The sequence below is a fragment of the Hyperolius riggenbachi genome, chromosome 3 (genome assembly GCF_040937935.1).
Source record: "Hyperolius riggenbachi isolate aHypRig1 chromosome 3, aHypRig1.pri, whole genome shotgun sequence".
Taxonomy (NCBI): Eukaryota; Metazoa; Chordata; class Amphibia; order Anura; family Hyperoliidae; genus Hyperolius; species Hyperolius riggenbachi.
Window position 1 is genome coordinate 335,042,481 of NC_090648.1, and position 16,742 is coordinate 335,059,222.

Genomic DNA, 16,742 nt, shown 5'->3' on the forward strand with positions numbered 1-16,742 from the left:
CTATACAGAATAAATTTAAAAAAGTGTATCTGGAGCCGAGTTTTGAAAATAGAATCTATTCATATTGTAAAGAATCTATTCATAGTAACACATACACGGAATCTAGCAATACCACACAGTCTTCAATTATGCCTGAGATGAGCAAAACTGAAAAATCTGGGTTATGCCAAAAATTATTACAAATACGAGATGATTTTTGCTTTGCATTATCTTATACACTTTTTGACACCTGGGTTGCCTAGAGCATTGTTTTCCAAAAAGTTTATTAGCACCCTGCCTCCGGTCTGATCTTTCACCTTTAACCATTTGAGGACCGCAGTGTTAAACCCCCTAAAGACCAGCCTGTTTTTTTCCCTAATTGGCCACTGCAGCTTTAAGGCCAAACTGCAGGACCGCACAACACAGAACACGAGGGATCCCCCCCTTTTCCCCCCACCAACAGAGCTCTCTGTTGGTGGGGTCTGATCGCTCCACATTTGTTTATTTTTTTTATATAAATATTCATTTCTTTTTCATAAAAATAGCTTTTTTTAAAAGACTTTCCCCTGCTCCCTTCCACCACCAGCCAATCAGGGTGATCAGCTGTCATAGGCTTCAGCCTATGACAACCGATCACTGTCCAGCCTATGGAGGGGACAGCCGTGTCACACGGCTGTCCCCAGTACATCGCTGCTGCCGATCGTAGCGCTGTACATGTAAATAGACGGCGATTACACCATCTAACAGTCTCCCGAGCGGCGACCCGAGAAGGAGATGCGCGCTCGCAACCTGCACGCGATTTCCTTCAATAGCCAGCTCCAGGACCTGACGCCAATTGGCGTTAGGCGGTCCTGGGGCTGCCGCCGCGTCCACACCCATTGGCGTGGGAGGGTCTTTAGGTAGTTAAACAGAAAATGAGAAGATGCGAAAATAAAGACCCAGAGTTCTGAAACTGTATCAAGGAGTGCATGCGTGTTGTACAGGGAAAGTGTGTTTGTGTGTTGGGATAGGGTGGTGGGAAGGGGGAGGCAGCAGGGAGGGAGTGTAATGTAGTATGCATTTATGTAGTGTATATTAGAGTGGAAATACAAATATTTTAAAAGTAATAGCACCTACTCACAACATCATTATGGAGGTACCCGACCCAATGCAGGCCTTTATCCTGGGTCCAGTTAAAAATGGTGCACCATTCCACCGATAAATGTATCATAAAACGCTATTTACAGTTTTAATGTAAATACATTAAAATGGTAAATAACGTTTTATGATACATTTTTTCAGTGGAACGGTGCACCATTAAAAATGCAGGGGGGCTAGTGTTAGGCAGCAGGGGTCGGGAGAGACAGCGAGATACTGATATTAGGCAGCGGGGTGGAGGGAGTAGAATTAGGTGGATGGATGATGTGTGCATATGCATGCATTACCTTGTCCCGGCTAGCGATCGTCATCGCTCCTTCACTTCCTAGTTAGTTTACAGGATTCCTGCAGCCAGCCAATCACCATGTGGGGACTGAACTCACCTAGTGATTGTCTGGATGCAGGGCTTGATTGTGACTAGATAGTTTGAATGTCTGAGATCAGTCGAGATAGCTACACCCCACTGTATGGTCACTAGTGTGGGGGGATCAGCAAAGATCCTCGACCTGATTCAGACACCTATTACCGACCATCTAACAAGTTCTTTGTGCTTCCGCAACCAGTCCAGATACTTCTTTCACCCGTGTTTTTACTGTACTAGCATATATTCATATATTAAGGCTCATTTCACACAGAATAAGAGGTTCATAAGACCATTTATTTGTACATATTGGTTATGCCCTGACGGGCAACGTGAGACACAAAAAGGCTCCAACCAAGAAAGTAGACTTAGCCCTAACTACCTCTCAAAATACAACAAAATAAAACTGAATAGCAAATCAATGAGAATTAAGAAGGTAGTGTACAGTCAACAAGGTGTGATTAAGACTAGACTGGGCCCATAGGCACAGTGATAATCTTTCTCAGGTCACCATATAGACTTGACTTCATATGGATGTTTTATAAGAGCTTTTCCACAACTTAAAAACTTAACCAGAAAAATTAAGTGTCAACACAAATGTATTTAAAAATTACCAACAAATTGTTCTGTGTTGCCCTTAATAGTCTAATGAGATCCTTCCCCAGACATGCAAGCTGAGTGGTCACTGACCAGGAAAGGGTGAGCATCAAGTGTGCAGTGCTTTTCCTGAACCACATGCATGTAATAAAAGTGTCTATTAAAGAGAAACTCCAACCTAGAATTGAACTTTATCCCAATAAGTAGCTGAGACCCCCCTTTTACATGAGAAATATAATGCTTTTCACAAACAGACCATCAGGGGGTGCTGTATGACTGATTTTGTGCTGAAACCCCTCCCACAAGAAGCTCTGGGACCGCGGTACTTTTGGCAGTTTGTTACAATGTAACAAGGTTCACAGACAGGAAATAGCTGTTTACAGCTGTCTCTAACAGCCAAAACAGCTAGGAGCAGCTACGTAACCTGCCCACAGTAAAAATGTCACCATGTAATAAATGTCAGAATGTAAATCGAGGAGAGGAAAGATTTTACAATGAGCAAACACTGACTAAATACTATACTATACATAATTATGGTAAAAATGAAGCACTTTTTTTACTACATTATTTTCACTGGAGTTTCTCTTTAAAGGGACACTGTAAGGGGGTCAGGGGAAAATGAGTTGAAGTTACCCGGGGCTTCTAATGGTCCCCCACAGACATCCTGTGCCCACGCAGCCACTCCCCAATGCTCCGGCCCCGCCTCTGGTTCACTTCTGGAATTTCAGACTTTAAAGTCTGAAAACCACTGCGCTTGCGTTGCCGTGTCCTCACTCCCGCTGATGGCACCAGGAGCATACTGCGCATGCCCAGTATGGTCTGTCCATGTGCCGTGTGCTCCTGGTGACATCAGGGGAAGCGAGGACACGGCAACGCAGACACAGTGGTTTTCAGACTTTAAAGTCTGAAATTCCAGAAGCGAACCAGAGGCGGGGCCGGAGCATCGGTGAGTGGCTGCACGGGCACAGGATGCCTTCGGGGGACCATTAGAAGCCCCAGGTAACTTCAACTCATTTTCCCCTGACCCCCCTACAGTATCCCTTTAAGGTGTTACTGTTAGGTAATTGGTAATATAATATTACCGATATTTTAATATCAGTTTCTGTGACCTATACCTCACATTAACCCTCCACCTACACCCAACACTAACCTCCCCATACCAATGTCTTACATTGTCCAACTATACCTACACTTAACATGAACCACCCTATGTATGCCTAACATGAAACCCATTATCTATGTCTAACATTAAACACCCCGATCAGTGATGAGCGAAAATGGCAATATTCTTTTTGCAATGATTTTTGTGAAAATAATGTGAAGTTCGATTTGAGAGAGAAAATTCCATTGAAAGTTTGTTTTGTTATTTTTACACATTTTTTGCAAATTTTCAATATAAAAATATTGAATTTTACATTTTTGCAGTACAAATTGCTGTCTTAAAAATATTGTTTTTCTGCATTATTGCACTTTTTATGATTTTTTTTTGGTGTAAAAATATAGATTTTTAGTGATTTTGCCGTAAACATTTTGAAATACAAGGCTATTTTTTGTGAAACTTTCTCAAAAATGAAAATAGTATTTTTGAGGCAAAACTGACTGGTGAAAATTTGCAAGCAACACTGTCCCCCGATCCATAGTTTGGCTATATAGTAGCTGAACTCTGGCATATGCAAATAAAGTGTTATCAGAGTTTTGCTATATATCAGCCAATCTCTGGCTCTGATTACTTACCCCTGCCACCTTCTCTGGTGATATCTGATGTTTTGTTATATAAAGGTAGCCATACACTGGTCGATTTGCCATCAGATTCGACCAACAGATAGATCCCTCTCTGATCGAATCTGATCAGAGAGGGATCGTATGGCTGCCTTTACTGCAAACAGATTGTGAATCGATTTCAGCATGAAACCGTTCACAATCTGTGGTGGTGGTGGTGGTGGTGCTGCCGCCGCTCCCCCCCCCCCGCATACATTACCTGCTCCGCCGGCGCGACTCCCCAGGTCTCCGCTGTCTTCTCCGCTCTGGTCTGGTCTCCGGGTCCGGCATGCTTCACTGCTTCCTGTATGGGGGAAGTTTAAACAGTAGAGCGCCCTCTACTGTTTAAACTTCCTGCCGGGACAGGAAGAAGTGAAGCATGCCAGACCCGGAGACCAGAGCCAGACCAGAGAGGAGACGACAGCGGAGACCTGGGGAGACGCGCCGGCGGAGCAGGTAATGTATTGCAGCTGTATTGCGTCAGTCGTCGGGCACTCGAACGCCGCTAGCGACGCGCTCCCTACCCGTGGGCGATCGATGGTAATTTCCCGCACGGAGCGATCAACGGGATCGATCTATTTCGGGACGAAATAGATCGAAATTTACCGTGTAGCGTGAACGATGTGACAGCAGATTCGATCCCAGTGATCGAATCTGCTGTCGATCGGCAAGGAATCGGCCTAGTGCATGGCCAGCTTAAGAGTCGAGCCCCAGAACCTACAGCTCACCCCACTGCCTGCACAGTAATTGTAGTCTAGATATGTCAGTGCCCAATTTACTCAGTCTCAGCTTCTTTAGCCGCAAATATATATAACTGGGCTGAGTGCCCAAATTATCCTGAACACGTGCATGAAAAAAGGGAGCCAGGAAAATAGGGCTTGGCTGTATAACGAAATTGTGCTGGTGGATAACGAAATCTCAATATCAATAACGATAAACATCATTAACCAAATTGGTTCCCAATAAATACAGTTTAACCAGTTAACGGCAAACTGCCTTATTAAAACATCCTGTTTGAGCCTGTTAACGGCCCCAGGACTTTTTAATATGTCACTCGCTCCCGCCGGCGCTGTGCACACGTGTGCGTCCCCCGCCGTTGTTACCCACCTGGACACCAGGAAGCAGTCAGATGCAGTAAAATGTAAAAAAAAAAAGTGAAGACTTCCTATAAAACAGGAGAGTGTTCACACCACCATCTAGTGGCCAAAAAGTAAAATGACTCATACATACAGACATACATACACATATACTTATAATTAAATATTGATACAATTAATACCTTATAACCCCCCCCCCCCCCCCCCGGAAAAAAAACACTTGTAAGAAAAAAAATCTGTTTAAAAAAATACATAAATAGTTGCCTTAGGAACTCAGCTTTTTTAATCTATATTTTATGAGGGTATATTGCTATTACTTTACTACATAGGGGCTTGTAATCATAGACCAGACTAACAAACAAAACAAAAACAGAAAAAGAACACCTATATTTCCAAATAATATATTGTCGCCATACATTGTGATAGGGACATAATTTAAATGGTTTAATAATTGGGAAAAATGGGAAAATAAAACGTGTGGGTTTTATCTACAGGAGAACGTTTTATTTTAAAACTATAATGGCACAAAGCTGAGAAATAATAAATTAGATTTTTTTCCCAATGTTCTCTTATTTTTCCCGTTGAAATGTATTCAGAAAAAAAAAATACTCAGCAAAATGTACTACCCACAGAAAGCCTAATTGGTGGCAAAAAAACAAGGTATAGATCATTTTGTTGTAATATGTAGTAATAAAATTATTGGCGAATAAAAAGTAGGAGCACTGACAGGTGAAAATTGCTCTTGTCCATTAGGGTAAAAACCCCTTGCGGGTGGAATGGTTAAAAAAAAAAAAAACGGGAGTTGATAACGTAAATATATTAACGCTAAGAATCGTAACATATGGAACATCTCCTCAGATCCAAAAATAATCAAAATATAATGAAAGATAAATGGGACTTTGATTAGGCCTCCTTTCTACATTAAAATGTAACTCTTAGAGCTCTGCATAAAAATATCCAAATTTACATACCACCCAGGTTCGCTCTAACCCCCACCCTCCCCGATACACCCCAACCCCCGCTTTCCCCCTGGCTGACCATCCCCTTTAGTTGCAAGCCCAATTCATGATTAGGTGTAGACTAGGACGTCTGTAACTAACTCTAGGTGATTTTATAATTACCTCAAAACTAGGCAAACAATAATATCATACTTGCAATAAACATTCTCTGATTCTAAATGGGTACTAGTTTGTTATACTAAGGTACGTCTTCATCTCTCCTTAACTATGTTTCTATGTTTCTTTGTTACTATAATATAGCTAACAAGTTGCAAACCCTCCTTGTACATCTAAGGTCCTCATCATATACAGTGGTGTGAAAAACTATTTGCCCCCTTCCTGATTTCTTATTCTTTTGCATGTTTGTCACACTTAAATGTTTCTGCTCATCAAAAACCGTTAACTATTAGTCAAAGATAACCTAGTTGAACACAAAATGCAGTTTTAAATGATGGTTTTTATTATTTAGTGAGAAAAAAAAACTCCAAATCTACATGGCCCTGTGTGAAAAAGTGATTGCCCCCCTTGTTAAAAAATAACTTAAAGGTGGTTTATTACACCTGAGTTCAATTTCTGTTGTCACCCCCAGGCCTGATTACTGCCACACCTGTTTCAATCAAGAAATCACTTAAATAGGAGCTATCTGACACAGAGAAGTAGACCAAAAGCACCTCAAAAGCTAGACATCATGCCAAGATCCAAAGAAATTCAGGAACAAATGAGAACAAATTGTAATTGAAATCTATCAGTCTGGTAAAGGTTATAAAGCCATTTCTAAAGCTTTGGGACTCCAGCAAACCACAGTGAGAGCCATTATCCACAAATGGCAAACACATGGAACAGTGATGAACCTTCCCAGGAGTGGCCGTCCGACCAAAATTACCCCAAGAGCGCAGAGAAAACTCATCCGAGAGGCCACAAAAGACCCCAGGACAACATCTAAAGAACTGCAGGCCTCACTTGCCTCAATTAAGGTCAGTGTTCACGACTCCACCATAAGAAAGAGACTGGGCAAAAATGGCCTGCATGGAAGATATCCAAGGCGCAAACCACTTTTAAGCAAAAAGAACATTAAGGCTCGTCTCAATTTTGCTAAAAAAAAATCTCAGTGATTGCCAAGACTTTTGGGAAAATACCTTGTGGACCGACGAGACAAAAGTTGAACTTTTTGGAAGGTGCGTGTCTCGTTACATCTGGCGTAGAAGTAACACAGCATTTCAGCAGAAGAACATCATACCAACAGTAAAATATGGTGGTGGTAGTGTGATGGTCTGGGGTTGTTTTGCTGCTTCAGGACCTGGAAGGCTTGCTGTGATAGATGGAACCATGAATTCTACTGTCTACCAATAAATCCTGAAAGAGAATGTCCGGCCATCTGTTCGTCAACTCAAGCTGAAGCGATCTTGGGTGCTGCAGCAGGACAATGACCCAAAACACACCAGCAAATCCACCTCTGAATGGCTGAAGAAAAACAAAATGAAGACTTTGGAGTGGCCTAGTCAAAGTCCTGACCTGAATCCTATTGAGATGTTGTGGCATGACCTTAAAAAGGCGGTTCGTGCTAGAAAACACTCAAATAAAGCTGAATTACAACAATTATGCAAAGATGAGTGGGCCAAAATTCCTCCAGAGCGCTGTAAAAGACTCGTTGCAAGTTATCGCAAATGCTTGATTGCAGTTATTGCTGCTAAGGGTGGCCCAACCAGTTATTAGATTCAGGGGGCAATTTCTTTTTCACACAGGGCCATGTAGGTTTTGAGGTTTTTTTCTCACTAAATAATAAAAAACATAATTTAAAACTGCATTTTGTGTTCAATTAGGTTATCTTTGACTAATAGTTAACGGTTTTTGATGAGCAGAAACATTTAAGTGTGACAAACATGCAAAAGAATAAGAAATCAGGAAGGGGGTAAATAGTTTTTCACACCACTGTAGGCTTTAACCTCCTTGCCGGTCTAAAAAATCCGGCAAGGAGGCAGCTCCGCACTTTTTTTTAATTTATTTTTTTAAATCATGTAGCGAGCCCAGGGCTCACTACATGATAGCCGCTGAGCGGCAGCATCCCCCCACCCACTCCGATCGCCTTCGGCGATCAGAGTTTGCAGGAAATCCCATTGAGAACGGGATTTCCTGCAGGGCTTCCCCGGTCGCCATGGCGATGGGGCGGGATGACATCACCGATGTCATGGACGTCGGGGCATCACAGGGAATCCTGGGCCACCCCTTAGCGCTGCCTGGCCCTGATTGGTCAGGCTGCGCAAGGGGTCTGGAGGGGGGGTGGCGGCGCGACATTGCGGATAGCGGCGGATCGGCGGCAAGTGGCGGCGAGCGGGTGTTACAAGCAGCTAGCAAAGTGCTAGCTGCTTGTAACGAAAAAAAAAATTATGCAAATCGGCCCAGCGGGGCCTGAGAAATCCTCCTGCGCAGGTTACCCCGAGCTGAGCTCGGGATAACCGGCAAGGAGGTTAAGCAATGGTTTAGCAATAGATTGCAATATTTACTGACAAAGTAATTTACTGACCTTGGATGATACTACTGTAAATGTTTCTATGAGTTTATTTTGGAAAGTTACTACGCTTATACTGTTTGTTAATGTTAAAATCTCAATAAAAATTATTAACACAACAAAAAAATCGTAACATAATTCAACAATACAGCTTAACCCAACCCTACTCTCACACAGAACCCTCCCCTGGTGGTGCCTAAAACTAACCACTCCCCTGGTGGTGCCTAACCCTAACGACCCCCCGGTGGTGCCTAACCCTAACCACCCCCCGGTGGTGCCTAACCCTAACCACCCCCCCGGTGGGGCTTACCCTAACCCCCGGTGGTGCCTAACCCTAACCCTCCATAACGTTGGGGCTTACCCCTAACCACCCCACAGTGTTGCCTAACCCTAACCCCCCCCCCCAGGGTGGTGCCTAACCCTGACCACTTCCCCTGCTGGTGCCTAATCCTAACCACCCCCCCTGCACAAACACCCTTTTACACATAGAAACGATAATAATTTTGATAACGTAAAGTCTGTACATACAAATGAAACAATATGACAAAAACTATAACGTTGCAAGCTTCTAAAATGATAACATACTTTAAAAACTGTAATGTTCTAATATTGTTAACGGTATTTGTTGGGTGTCCTTTTTTCTGCTTTTTTCACTGTATTAACGATAATTGCATTAGAGACTATGGCGGCACCCTTTTCGTTCACTAGCCACTGGCACTCTTTTTTCTACTGTCATCCTGAACTGCATACATGTAATAATAACAGTGCCTGTAAAGGTGTTGCATTAGTTTGAATATTGGTAATTTAATATAACCAATATTTTATTATCAGTTTCTGTGACCTAATCCTCACCTCCACTTACACCTACAACTAACCCCCCACACCTACACCTAACACTAACCTCCCCATAACTATGCCTTACAAACTCCAGCTCAATCTACACCAACCAACATAAACCACACTAGGTCACAAGCCTGTTGGGAGGTACCTTGCAAGGGGGGAACAAGAAACCCCCTTCCCTTTGCAAAGTACCCTTTTACCAATGTGAGGGTATTTTCCACAGCTCCAGAACAGATGTGGTGGCGGAAATATTAATGAGGAACTTATATTGGAATTTGGAAACTCCCTTAGTTTATAAGTGGTTCCTTATGTGTCCACCCCACCCACATGGATGAGTATAGAGGTCATTTCAGACCCCTTACCTATTTACAAAGGGTTAAAAATTGAGCGATGAAAGCAAACACATATTGAAAATGAATGAATAAAAAAATAACATAATAATGTTTTTATTTATATCCTCCGTTATAATTCAGTTCCTAATGAATGTCCCAGCCATAATAGCAGCAACTGCAATCCATTTTTAAATATTTATTTTTTATTTTTCTTGCATTGCATTGCTCTTTGAAAGATCATGAAATACTGTGAGTACATCCCCTGCAATGTCTTTTTTATGTAGAGTAAGTTGAAATTCTCTTTTACTAGGCTTGCTGCACATCTCAATAAGGAGCTACTTCTTCTGTCTTTGCAGAGATCCGTTACACTTAGAGTGGTAAGGCTGTGTGCTGTAACAGAAAAATGAACCATGCATTAACCTGTCTGTAAAAGACTCCAAAGGTCCACTTACATGCAGGTGAGATTCACATTAACCTGTCTCATGTCTGTACAACCTCCTTAGACTAGAGGAGGGCCCATTGACACCTCTCTTAAAGCACTCATTTGGTGCTAAATGGTAAATAAATTGCTCTCAGCGTGATAGTAGTCACATGCTCAAACAATAACCGCCATAATATGATACTACCTATACCATGAAAAGATAGCTCCGATTGAGTAGTATGGATATCCCATGACTCCTCTTTATATATTACCACTACCTAAAGCCAAATATATTAAAAATAAGCAGATAAACAAACTGACTTCACTGAATAATACTTTGCTAAACCATATTCTTAGTGTCTATGACTATAGTAAAAAAGGAAGAAAAACGTGCTTTGATCAGTTAAAATATACATGATCAGCAACAAATATCAGGCTCGTTAACTAAACTGTGATATGAAGAAGAAACTGCACTACATAAGTAAACATGTTGAAATATTAAGCAGGCTCTGGAACAGGTTGACATTATTCAGCCTGTCATATCCTCCCAAAGCTTAAAAAAAAAATCAGGTTTGAAGCAAAGTGTTGCAGCGAAAAGCGCTCGAGAGCATTGATGTTAAAGTTACAGACAGACAAGATGTCACCTAAAAGATAAGAAAAGATATAGCAACCTCCCAACACTTTCATCTTACAAACTCCACTGACTGAAAGAGAAACCATCGAAATTATTCTACAAATCCAGCACTTGAGAGAAAACACAATCCAGCTCCCTATACTTGAAGAAAGTTTTCCTCACAGAAAATGCAAAGAAACAGTGGTCTGCAGACAGCTAAAGCTGTAACAGCATTCTTACTTCATGAAACATTCCAAACAGCAAATACTAAAGTTTTGGCTCACACATTGTGTGCCACACAGTGAGGGTGATTTACTAAAGGAGGTGTCTGACTCAAATATCTAGACCAGGCAGGGATGTCAAACTCAATCAAATAAGTGGCCAAAATGTCAGGAGTATGGTTCAACGGTGGGTGAAAACCTTCAATTGTAAAACCTGAATGTGGCCACTGCACCGGTGTGCTCCACTGAATGAAAAGGTAGGTGGTGTGCTGTCATCTACAGTAAAAGAAAGGTGGAAATGGAGAGCAGCAACCTGTGCTGTGCTGTATTCTATATACCACAAATCCGCTCACAGCACATGGGATGTTACAAGTGTATTGTGGGATACCCATGCTAGTGGATCGGGTAGGAGTGGAGGGGGTGGCAGCTACAAACAGCTAACAGCTGTCTCTCCTAAAAAAATTGCTTGCTCACAGTTTTTTTGCCATTTGGGCAGGAAGGGCAAAGATGCCATGCTTTTAAATGCGTGCCTCGAATGTACGCAAACAGTACGTTCGCTCTCAGTCAGTCGTCCCCGCTGCAGCTTCTGTGCATGCACTAGTGCGTGGATGCGCTGCTCATGGTCACGCTCCGATTGGAGGGAACATTCTGCACAGATGCAACACTTCTGCGCCTGCGATTGCTGCTGGCCACAAGAGCGCTACTGCCAGCGGTGTGGCCACCTTTGCAACCACTCCAATAAATAAACAAAGATATTGTCCACAAATTTGTACTTCTCCAATCCATTTTTTAAAATCATGATGAAAGGAAAAAGTGCTTTATTTTTACTGAAATTAAAAGAAATAAGGACTCATTGTTTCATCTGTTCTTTTAACTGATACTTAAAAACGGAAGGAAAATGTGTTCAAAAAGTGTATAGTGTAGCTATCAGCCCCCACAAAATGTACATTTTAATCAGTAATATAATAGTTTGCTACTACTTACATTCATTGTGAAAAGAATGGCCAAGACACATATGTGGATTAATTAAAAAAAATATTTCTAAAAGGCTCAAGTTACCATGCTGTACAAAGCTGTTAATCAAACATACCTATCATTAAAGTCATTAAATTGACTTGTGAAGTTTGCGTTTTTGGTCTTTCATATTTGAAGACCTCATGGTGAAATGTAAGATATCGTGACCACAAAGGCAAAACAAAGACAATAAAATCAGCAAAAGAGCAAGACATAAAAGAGATCTGAAAAGGGAAATATTAAAGCAAGCAGTACAAAGCTTTATGCACTTAAAAGGTTTAACAAAAAATAATAAACTTGTGCTAATGCAGCTCATGAAGTGAGGTGCTTAAAATATAAATGAACAGAAATACCTTAAATTATCTGTAATGGAAAATAAAAAAAGGTTTACTGCAGCATTCATAGGTTTGTTCACTAATATACTTTTCAGGTGATTATATTATTAGCATAGACTCCATGGGAGATTTTGTTTGTAGTATGATATCCCCCTCCCCCCCACATTTCTATAACTGACTCTTATGCATCATATGAATTTATGCAGTTTGAATTGTCTTGTCTGGCTCATCTGTGGATAGTAAAGGGCTCAAAGAAGGAGGAGTTAATAAAGACTTAAAGGAATACTATCGATACCCAAGTGTTCTAAAATGACAGTGTGCAAATAATGTCTAAGTAGCTGTGTAAACATTTTCCTACTTTTCATGTTAAATATCAGAGCCAAAAGCTGTAATTTATTGAGGGTAGGATTTAGCTATATTGAGACAAATCAATTGCAGAAGGGGTGTCTGCTTCAATGCACAGCCAGAGTTGCATATCAGACTACAGAAAGCAAATATCAAACATATCAAACTCTGAAAGCAAAAGCAGTATAAAAAAGCTGTGACAATTAGTTACATGTCCTCTGCTCTCTTCAGACAGGTCAGTCAGAAACACAGGACACAGGATCTGCAGCTGTTGGGAGCTCTCTCTGTCACACACAGAGCTACACAGAGTTCACTGATCAAGTGTGAAGGGAATTTCCCCTCTCCTTATGGCTCAGTCAGCCGTCAGTTTTGGCGTCAGTAAAGTTTGAATGTATTTTGATAACAGTAAACAAAGAAGTTGCTACTAAAATGTATACACCAGTACTTAGCAGCATTTCCCAAACAATTCCTGTGTCAAGTGAAAAAAATATGTGAATCGATAGTATTCCTTAAGCAAGAGGGCTATATGAGCCCATCTAATGAAGTTGCCAATGGTGCGAGCAAGAATGGCCATTCCACTCCATCACAGGCCTTAGCCGCATCAAGAGACACCACCGCGTGCTGACCCTTTCTTGTGTGACTGGCCTGAAGGTTTGAAGATAACCATCTATTGTTTAGGGAGTTTTTTCCCGGGCATAAAGCCAGTTTGATCAATGTGGATCAGTGTTAGGGTGGCCTTATTCACCCTATTAACTAGGATTTTGGCTAGGATTTTGACATCCTGGGGTTCCTTGCCTGACTGAGTTTAAAGTATAATCAGAGCTATGCACATGGGGGGAGGAAGAATACCCTCTTTAAAAGCATGCTATAGAGGTTGGAACAGAGAAAGGGTAATAACGTCAGCAAACCATTTATACACCTCTCCAGGGAGACCATTAAGGCCAGGGCCATTTTTTGTATGAGGGAATGAGAGGATAGCCAAGTTGATATCCTCTAGTGTGATAGGGCTGTGTAACATTTCTCTGTGCTCTGGAGCAAGTCTGGCAGGATCAATCTCAGAAAGAAATAGCTTCGCCTCTGCTCTATCAAAATCAGACTTTGAGGAGTATAAAACCTTGAAATCCTCTGCTTACGTGTCTCAGGCTGTCGATTTGCAAAGTACCAGAGGCATCTTTTATACCTGGGGTGACACTGAAGGATGCTCTGTCTTTTGCCATTCCAGCCAAAAATATTCTTCCTGCTTATAAAAAGATTGTTTGTAGAAGCATTTTGTTTGTGCTTTTTCCTGTAAAAGATCTTTAAGTTTTACCTGGGCCCATTTCCAGTTCTTCCCACTCACCTCAGATGGATCAGCCTAGACCTACTCCAAAATAGGTATTTCCATATGGAAGTCTTGAATTTTAGATTTGTTTTCATATTTTAAATGGGAAACAGCACTAATAAAAATACCTCAGAGGTGTGCCTTAAAGCTGTCATACTAGAGTGATTATCTTCATCAAGGTGGATGAAAAAGTAGGTTTGCAGCTTATCTACAAGCCCGTCCTCTGAGGTGATGGAAATGGAAATGTTTAAGGGAATCATACCATTGTATAAAGGTATAAATAAATGAATGATCCGAAACAATTCTAGACAAAAAAAAACCCACAGATCCTAAGGGTAGCAAGTTAGTGGAGATAAAGAAGTGGTCAATCCTAGACAGTTTGCCATGGGTAGCAGAGAAGCAGGAGTTGTGATGAACACTACGGAAGACCATGTGTAATCGAGATCATATGGTCCAGCAGAGCTACTGTCAGTTTTACTTTTAAATGTACTTGGAAGTTTCTTTTTTTCCCTTTTCCTCCCTCTGTCTGCAAATCCTGGTATAGATTTCACATGTGGCTCCTTCACACCTACCTATTATGTCAAATGTCTTTTCATTGTAACAAGAGCCTTTCCCAACTGCAGTTTAAAACCTTTCCCTCCAAAACTTTGAATTAGACAATAGGAAAATCTCAGTTATTAATATCTAGAGAAGAGAAGGTATTATCTCAGACACAAGATACAGGTATCCACGTTTCTAAAATTCAGGATAATCTGTAGTTAAAAATAGGAACTTCTAGTGGCTACAGAAACCGAGTTATTTAGCATTTGCTGAGCGCACCTCATAGCCTGTCAGTGTTTGGTATCATTCGATAAAGCATTGCTCGCAGGTTCTAAATCCATCCTTGGATTTTCTGTAGGCCAATCCAGGAAGAAATGGCAAAAGTTTTTGATAAACTGTGTCATTTTTGCCTGTAAAAAGTTTTGCCTTCCTTACTCACCAGGAGTATACGCACCCAGTTTTTAGGGAAAGACAACCCACAAATGACAGAGGACATACAGGGCTCACTTCTTAGTGACCATTTTGTCTTCCAAGAGTTTCTCCAGACATGTGTTCTTGGGAGGACCGACGCATGCTTTGTTTCAAGGACTCTGATATCAATGCCTGCATTTGAACTGGACTATATTTTATTAAATCCCAAAAGGACTGCATTCAGCTAAGTAAGCCTTCTCATTTACTCCCCTTTATGTTATGCTTTGTGTTATGTGTTAATTAGTTTATGTAAATGTGTGTAATGCACTTTTGTTATTAAAATATTTAAAACATTGTTTTAACGGTTATTACCAGTTCCTGAACATACACAATTCTACTTGCTCCTCCAAAAACGTTACCCTGTGTTCGATAGTATTTTGCATCTACAACCCGTATGCTTAAATCAGGCACAGATAGATGGTGCCGATCCCTACATACAGCTAAGGGGTAAGTTACAGTGTTCTCAGTGTGTTATTATTGTTATGGTTGTGCGCTGAATCGCACGTGGTGGCAAGCATTTGGAATTGTATGTGTGTGGTGAAACCTTTGGAGTCAGAACGCTCCTCTCAGCTAGTCAGTTCATAGATTGCTAGTCAGTTCATAGATTGCAAATCCACACATGGGCATCTATGCGCAAAGTGACAACAAGACCGAGTTTCTGACTCTGAGAGATTAACCCAATCACAGATTGGTCCTTGTGGTCCTTGTCAGGAGTATTGGAGGGTCGTACGGTAAAAATAACACTATGCATCATACAACAGTAATTCAGAGTGCAAATTAGCAAACGGGGTGGTGTTATGCACAACAGCAGGGACACAGTCCAGGCCTGGATTACCAACAGAGTTGAAGTCTCCCATCCATATATTGGGGCTGGAGGGCACAGTATAGATAAATTAAACTCCTTCCCTTATTAGGACAATGGAGTATTGGGGGGAGGGAGTGTGTGTACAAAATGAGGAGATTAATATATTTGTTATCTAGTAAACCTTGTACAAAGACATATCTCCCATATAGGTCAATTTTAACATTAATGGACTGAAAAGGGAGGATACAACTTAGCAAGAGTAAAGAGTATTGTGAAAAGGTAGCATGATAAGCTTTCCCCACCCAGCTATGCTGTAACGCTTTAACCTTATTGCCGTGATGTGAGTTTTGACCAAGGCCAGAATATCTGGCTTTTGTTTATGCATGAAGTTCAGGGCAAGTGATTTTTTAAGAGGATCATTCAAGCCATGCACATTCCAGCAAATTATATTTATGTCTTTGTCACTAGATGCCATCTAATGGCCGAGAAACATCAGCAGGTGTAATTCACAGAGATGTGTAAAGTGAAATCTCAGCATATTTACATGCGGTGCAAAAACTAAGACCAGGTAATATTGGTTATTGATAATAAATTGGTATAACCATAAATAAAACAGTAAACCTACACAACAGAATAAATACCATTTCCTACTGAAACAAGCAGGTAGGACCATAGAACCCAACAATGCACAAGGGTGAACTGTTAAACAGGCTGAAGCCATAAACTATCAAGCTTGTTTAATAACATAGGAAAAATAACCTTAATAAACCAAGCTTGTAACAAAAATATGCTTGGGAGATGACAGGACACTGAGCAGGTGACCCATCCAAAACATACAATTAGAGAACGGTGACCAATGTATGGGTATAGTAAACAAAGATAGTTTGGTAGTGAAGAGACTTAGAGAAAGTCCAATAACAGAGGGCATTCTAAAGTGTATGCCGAGTGTTGCTTGGCAGTAAGCATTTGTTGGAATACTCTCTTGCATAGACGTAACTATAGAAATAGTACCTAGAAAAGGAAGGATCGGATCATGTAGATACATGTGTCC

The 16,742-nt window shown here is 41.1% G+C and overlaps 1 protein-coding gene across 1 annotated transcript in view; it reads right to left on the reverse strand.

Annotated features, from left to right (window-relative positions):
• The window catches only part of LOC137562326 (dynein axonemal heavy chain 3-like), a 1,996,682-nt gene that overhangs the window by 361,097 nt on the left and 1,618,843 nt on the right, over window positions 1–16,742 (reverse strand). The window lies entirely within an intron of this gene.